Raw genomic sequence first — 7,508 nt, 5'->3', positions numbered from 1 at the left:
CAGGAGCGTGGGTAACCTCCAGGGATGGGACCTGGGACGGAGCAGGTCCCGAGGAGATGTGTGCGAGTCCTTGAGGCTGAGGCCAAAGCACGGAGCTGACAGCAGCTGCGCAGCTCCCGTGAGGCTGACGAGTTGGGAATTACCCAGCGTTTACCAACAGGCTGCTTGCTGATAATAATTTGCAGCTGCGGCAGGGAGGAGAAGCGATGCACCCTGAAACAAAAAAGCAGACAACTGACAACAGTTTAAAAGTTAAAACAGCCAACATTGCTGCTGTTCCTCCGAGATTTTTGAATGCAAGAAATAGTCAAAACCCTGATTTTCCCCCCCAGATTTTGGAGGGACCGAAGCCTCAGGTGTGACCCCGTCTCCCCCAGGCCGGAGGGCCGCGTTCCTGGGCTTCCCCCCCCCGGCCTCCACCTCCCGGCCCCGGCGGAGCGGGGCGAGCCGCGGCCGGCAGGCGGCGCCCCCCCCCCCCTCAGCCGCCCGCCGTGCGGGAGCTCCGGCCCGCCGAAGGAAGTGGCGGCTCCCCGCGGCGGTGGGCACGGCTCGGGCTGGGGAATAAAACCGTGCGGCACGGGCAGGGGCAGGGGCTGGGGCAGCGGCGGTGCGCGGAGGCTTTTCGCCTTCCCCGCTGCTTTCCCCGCCCCGCAGCGCCGAGCTGCGGCAGCCCGCCCGCCTCTCTCCCCCCCGCAGCTCCCGGCGGGCGAGGGAACGAGCGAGCGAGGAGCCGCCGCCGCCCGCTCCCGGCCCACCCTCGCCGGGGGATTATGCCAGCGGAGCGCCGGCATGTCGGCACGCAGCGACTCGTAGGCAGCCGCCGAGCCGCGGCGGCATCGGCAGCGGGAACCGCGGCCGGGAGCAGCCGGTGCGTGAGGAACCGGGGAGGGGGGGGAGGCGGCGGGGCGGGCACCGGCACCTGGCGGGCACCGGGGCCGTGCCTCGCTGCGGGAGGGGGGCTGGAACCGAGGGGAGGGCGAGGAGGGAAAGGCCGGGCCCGAGGGGCGGCTGCAGCCTCCCCCCGAGGGGCCGGGGCGGCTGGGCTCGGCTCGCCTCGCCTCGGCGGGCTCCTCCCCGGGGCCTCGGCGGGGCTGAGGCGGCCGGTGGAGGAACGGCCCCTGCGGGCCGCGGCGCCGGGGGGTGCCCGGCCGGTGGCTCCCGGGGGTGCCGCGGGGTCGGGGGGACGGGGATGGGCTGGGATGGGACGCGCTGGTCGCCTCCTGCGGTCAGCGGGATGCTTCGGCGGGGAAAGTTTCCCGAATATCGGAAGAAATGACAGGGGAGGGATGCGCCTGGCGCCGCAGCCATAGCAGCGCTGTGCCTCGGCTTTCGGTTATTTCACGTGAAATTGGGAAGCGAGCGTAACCTTGCTTGGACACGGCCCGCCGGTGCGTCAGTGCGGTTTGGTTGTGCCCCAGCCTTCCCCTCAGTGCTGGCGGGGAGCAGGAGCTGCCCTTCTCCTCAGTGCCCGGCCGCGATCCCCCTGCCACGCTCGGCAGAGGGGCACCCTCAGTGTGGGGCCGTGGCCGCACGGAACTGCACTGGGTGTCAGGGCAGCCCTCGAGCACACCAGGCATGAGGCCGTAGCACGCCCTGTGAGGTGCTTCACTCTGGCTATGGCCCTCCTCATCCTGATTTCTCAGTTAGCACTTCTCCTGGGTTTTGAATTTACCTGAATTTAGTTCTTGGCAAGGCACCGGGTGTTGTCGGGAAGGGTCAGGGTGGCGGCAGCCCAAGAGTCCCCAAAGTATGCTGTGAGGAGAGGATGAAGGTGCTGCCCGTGCCTGTGGGGTCTGCCTCAGGAGAGCAGGGGCCAGACCTGCAGCAGCCGTGCAGGAGGAACGCCTTTGAGATAGAGCCTGGGAAGATCCTCATGGGTTTTTGGGCCTTAGGCACCCCCGGTGGTCAGTGAACTGCTGGGTGAGTGGCTGGGGACATCGGCCAGGCTCCTGAGGCGGTGTCTGCACCGGAGAGGCTGGGAGGGAGAGGTTTTCCCTTCAGAACAAGCAGCGGTGCTGTTCTGTAGCCGGCTGATGGGCTACAAGAAGAGATCCCTCTGCTGGGAGGCTGCTGGGCCTGGCGGTCCCTTGTTGCCTCTCCGCCTGACAAAAAGGGCCCGGTGTTGGTGCCCCTGAACAACCCTGGGCTTGGTTCTGAAGCGTTCATTGCTGCCCCGTGCCAGCAGACTACAGCATGAGCAATTCTAGCTCCCTGCCCAGCTGCAGGAGGGTTAATGTCACTTCCTTCACCTCCCCAACCCCTTCTTGCTTCACCGAAGAAGCAGCAGAAGCACGGAGGAGCGTGCCGAGGTGCGTGTGCTGGGCTGCAGCATCGTGAGCAGAGCCAGGAGCGAGGAGCCCATCTCCCGGTGCAGAGCAGTGCCCTGTGCAGTCAGCCACGCAACGCAGTCCGATCAACGTTTTATGTTGAAACGCTGTGGCTGAGACAAAGTTTATTCAAATTGTGCATTTAAAAAGAAAAACCACACAAAAACAACTTCTTCCTTTGTTAATAACTGCTCTGAAGTAGGACCTTCCATCTTCTATATGCTCTGGAAGCAGCAAAGTAGATAATATGATGCCAAAAAAAGGCTTAAGTCTTTTGAAGACATAATCTGCAAATGCTTGGCTCTGCACGGGACAATAGTTCAGTAGGGCAGTGGTCACAGATCAGCTTTCACAGGTATTGTGACTTAAATGGGCAGTGGTTTGGTCTCATGTTGAAACATACATGGTTTGTAGGACTCCTTTTCGCGTACTGATTCCCTCCCCGTGTCTAGTCTTTTTGCTTGCGCTGTATTTTTGTCGTGTAGTTTATTTTTGTCGTGACTGTGTTGTGCCCCCAAGTAACACAAGAAGACTGACTGTGTCACAGAGTTCAGCGCTGGCTTCTGAGTGATTTTTTCCACTGTTGAGTAGGAGGCTGGTGTTTGTAGGACAGCCTTTCCTGTCCTTTGCAGACCTCGTGCCTGCGACGTTCGAGAGGTTGCTGTGTAGCTGGCTATTCTGACAGGTCACCAGCTCCTCGGCTTGGCCCTGGGCTGCTCGGTACCTGAAACACCTCCTTGGGATACACAAAATCAAGAATGACCAAGCACGAAAGCAGGGTTGCAGACTTGCCCTAGCTTGCTGTTTTTCACAGGAATGCTGCTTTGTCGTCCTTGCGATATATTCTGCTTGTGGCAGCATCTCCGAGAGGGACGGGAAACGAGCAAGGGCTGGAAACGCCGCTTGTTGTGCTTCTTGCTTTTGATAGAGCTGACTTCTGGTAGGCTGTTAGATTTCATTAATCATATTTAAGTTTCTGTCACTAACTTTTAATTAAAAGCATGGTTGATACCACTTTAATGAATGTACGGATGTTAGCCATCTTCATGCATAAAAATGCGTTTTAATTCCCTTACTATTCCCTTTATGGCCCTTAGATGCTTTTGTTGCCATTTAAACAGCATACAGTAGCAGCTGTTTATCTTCTTAATATAACTTTTTCTTGCATCTGTGTTCAGGAAACAGTAATGGTTTGAGTAAACAAATTTCTGGTATCCTTTAACAGTATTTTTAAGTAACTTGGCAGAAAGGGTCAAAAGTGATGTCTAAATAGGGAACTCCGAGGCTCTTGCTGACAGTAGCCTGAGATAACTCTAAAATCATTAGTTACATGAGGTGGTGAGGAAAGCAAGAAGCCCTCGGTGCAGGACTTTTGCTTCTGGTGAGCTCAACAAGGAACTTTCCCCCAGATTATAACTTTTTATTAAAATATCCTTTCTATTTCGGGCTTACTTCTGATGGTGCATTTCAATGCACTTGCTGCTTGTTGTGCATCTAACAGCCCAAGCGTTTATTGTGATTTACCATCTGGCATGTGGGAGTTTTATCTAACTTCTCATTTTAGTTGACAGCAACCAGTTTGGAAAGACCTTGTCCTGATTTTTTTTATTTTTTATTTTTTAAAGAAATTCTCAAAACTTATAACTGACAGTGGTGCTGGGGGGTTTTGAATTTAGATAGTCTCTCTTCGTATTTTTTTTTAAATTCAAAATTTGTTACTGCTTCTGCAAATTGGCCGCAGAGCATCACATCCTTCAAGCAAGGTCATATAAAGAAGGTGCCTTCCATCGGTCCAAGCCAGCATTAATGTCCCCCTCATACCCAAATAAAAATCTTGCCATTCAGTTTTTTTTTCTTGGCAGCCTGACTGGAAAGCCTCAGAAAATGGCAAATGAAAGCTGCTGCTGACTCCTGGATGTCGCTTGACTCATGCCATTCTCGCTTATTCATGACAGCGACCAGTTCTAGGACAGGCACGATCCATTGAGAAACAATTTTTGGCAGTTTTTCTTCAGGCTTCTACGAAAGACGTGCCTTGCTTTGAGAAGGGAGGAGGAACGAATATCGATTTCTTTATTTCTTTGATTTTAATTTTCTTAGAAACAAAAAGCAATGTAAGAAAACCATGGTTTTCTTAGTAGTCAGTTTCTCTAAATGGTGAAGATATCTTCTAATTTAATTTTAAAGCTGGCTGATATAGATACGATGCAATTAATATTTCTGTTTATCCCCAAATTAGTGAGATATGTCTAAATTTAATTTTGAGCCCAAAAGCATCTTATATTCAACAATATTCTGTAGTAGCCAAAGTGAGTGGAAATGGAGTAATTGGAGGGTGAGGGGCGAGGAAGGGAATAAATAAAACACTTTATTTTTAACTTTGTTTCCTGGATGTTGGAGGAAATCCACACACCACAACATTGTGCTGGGGCTGAGGAGTCTGAGCGTGAGCTCACCCACGACCTGAAAGGGAACGTGGCTTCTCTCTTGGTAGCGTCTGTGCCAAGAGTTCTGTGAAACTTTAAGTGAACAAAACAGGAACATGTAAATATCATTTGATAATGCAGGAACAGCAGCGCGATTTAGCACGGAGCTAGCTCAGATCCTGTCACATCGGGGGGTTTCGGTCAGCGCAGTGCCAAGTCGGTACGCAGGGCGCCTGAAGTCATGAGCGATCACGTGTTTTCTGCAGGTGAGGGCTTTCGCAGGTGTAACTGTGAACGAACTTTTTTAAATTAAAAAATAATAAGAGGGAAGTTTTCATTTATTTTTATTTTTAAATTAAAAGAAGAGCGGGAGGAGACGCAGTCAGCATCCCCTGGAGCCCCCAGCACCTCGGTGCTGGCTCTGCAGCGAAGAATTCAGGAGCTGCACCTCGGCGCCTGTTCCCGAGCGGTCCAGCAGCGTCTCCACGTGCGGGCTGCAGCACGCCGGGGATGGTGGCGAGGCTGCCGAAGGCTGCAGCCCGGCTGGGCGTGCTGGGCTCAACGTAAGCTCGTTGGGGTCAGGGCTGCCGTGGGGCAGCACGCTGCCTGCAGCCGTGCCGCAGAGGCTGGGAGGAAGGCAAATCCTCGGCTGATGCAGAGGCTGGACAGAGCAGAGCTGTCAGGGCAGCAGCGTGGGCGGCCGAGCAGCCAATGTAACCCTTTGCGGCTGCTCTAAAGCTTCCCCCAGCCCAGTTAGTGCCTGAGGGCTCCACGGGAGATTTTTCGCCGGGTTTTTTAAGTATTTTTAAGCAGCCTCCAGGAGATCTCGCTCAGGTAGATCTGAAGGGCTTACAGCATCCCGAAACCCGCATCCTTGCGGACCTCAGTGTTTTTCACAAAAAAAAAAATAATCTGAGTGCTGAATGCTCTGGGTAAGGAGGGCTCTGTGTGGGGTTTGGTCCTGACTCGGTTGTTTGCCAGGTGAGCACAGCGAGCAGGACCCTTACAGCTCCCCTCCGCAGCAAAGCGGACAAGCTGAGGCTGCAGAGCCTCCCTCAGCACCACGAGGGAAAGGGATTCGCCTCATCCTTTCTGTGCCTTCATGCAGCTCGGGTTCACGGGGGGCTTTCTCCTCGAGCTTCTTTCCCCACTTGGCACAGCCTGGCTGGGGCCAGGGCAGGCCAGTGGTGAGAGGGGGCATGGTGTCAGCTGGGCAGGCAGCTTCATCGCTGCCGTGGGTGCTCAGGAATGGGAGCAGCGAGCGATCAGCTGCGAGTTTCCTGGTCCATCCTCGTGGCAGCGGTTCTTGTGACGGTCCGGGATGTGAGCCGTGATTTGTTTGGATCTCTGGCACTTATGTAAGAAGCACCGAGCCCGGGACACCAATTCAGGCGTATTAGCTGATTTAACCCGCGGAGCAATGACCTGAAGGCGTTCCTTGTTAACAGAGCAATAACTAATTTGGAAGGCAGGAACGTGTAATCACGTTGGCACGTCGAGTGCCTGGGCATATCTTGGTCGTTTGGGGTGAGGCCCTGTTATCTGCAGCTCCAGCAAAGTTTGCAATTTGCACGACTGTTAACCTGGCTGCGTGGTGGGGCTGTAATTCCATTAGGTGCTTTAAAAGGCTGTGGAAGGATTCAGGCTCTTATAGCACAGCTGTGGTAAGCTGTAGTTCGGTTTCTCCTGTGTGTCTGGTCCAGGCTGGCCACCACAAATCTGCTGCGGGGCTCGGTGATTGCCCCTGGGGCTCCTGCAGCTGGTTTGGGATGGAGGCAGAGCGGTGGCAGCACCGGGAACCCCAAAGGGCCCTGGCTTCTCTGCGCAGGTAGGGACCGTCAGGCACTGGCTGCCTGCAGTGAGCAACCAAGGGTTTTGCTTGTGTGTTTACATGTGGGCATGGGTGTAATTATGCTTTATGTATGTCCAATGCACGGGGTACAACTTCACTTGGGATTATAATTTGGTTTAAGATTGGTACTGTAACGTAGGTAACCTCCTCCAGGTAGAAACACCATGGAATCTGGAATCGCTTTGCCTGTGTGGGTGGTTTACCTACGTTAGTGCTACTTTCCTTCCTTTTCTTTTTAACAAAGGAAATAGGCATTTTATATTTATCATATCCGATGAAATCGAAATCTAAATATTTACATCTTTTTTTTTTTGCTGGATCTGAGGTTGAGAACCAATTGTAGGCGTTCCCAAGCTGTTAGTCAACCTACTGCGCTGAGTGGGTTGGTTCCCTTCGGGTGCTGGGGAGACAGAGCCTCGTGGTTCTGTCCCGCGCTTCTCCTCAGTCTCTGCAGCTGGAAATACTTCCCTCTGTGGGCTTGGCGACCTGGCGTTACGTTCGGAGGGTGTTCTAGCCTAAACATGCTGAAAGCTAACCATGTGTTATCTCCAGCAGCACACGGTTAACTGCAAGCTGTGAAAGTGGAGGGGGAGTTCGGGACGTGAGGATGTAAATAACTCGGAGATATTTGGTGGGAAGGAACAGAAGGGGGAGGAAGGCCTCACGCTTGCTTTTTCTCTGTCATCCTCATCTCCTTTATAGCACTCCCCGTGCCTGACTTCCCGGGCTTTTTACAAAGAGAGATGGAAGATGGCTTCTGTTTTGAGCAAGGATAACCAGCAGCAGGCGTGGGAGATGCTGCAGGGCGCGACTTGGGAGAAGGGGCAGTAAAAATCCCAGTGGCTCTGGCGTGTGGGCCAGCACCAGGTGGATGGACCCAGTTTCCAGGTGGGCTCGTATTTT

The 7,508-nt window shown here is 54.0% G+C and overlaps 1 protein-coding gene across 12 annotated transcripts in view; it reads left to right on the top strand.

Moving 5' to 3' along the window:
- The first annotated feature begins 477 nt into the window (after positions 1-477).
- The window catches only part of PITPNM2 (phosphatidylinositol transfer protein membrane associated 2), a 132,486-nt gene continuing 125,455 nt past the window's right edge, over positions 478-7,508 (top strand). For 5 of the 12 annotated variants that reach the window (XM_083804375.1, XM_083804362.1, XM_083804370.1 and 2 more), the window contains exon 1: positions 478-868. The gene's annotated coding sequence lies outside the window, so the exon portion shown is untranslated. Of the gene's footprint in view, positions 869-955; positions 6,582-7,307; positions 7,494-7,508 lie in introns of those variants that run through there. The other 7 variants (XM_083804367.1, XM_083804364.1, XM_083804371.1 and 4 more) reach the window with 6 other exon arrangements.

Source organism: Anser anser (genome assembly GCF_964211835.1).
Source record: "Anser anser genome assembly, chromosome: 18".
Classification (NCBI taxonomy): Eukaryota; Metazoa; Chordata; class Aves; order Anseriformes; family Anatidae; genus Anser; species Anser anser.
The sequence above is the reverse complement of the archived record's forward strand: the minus strand, read 5'-3'. Positions and strand labels throughout refer to the sequence as shown.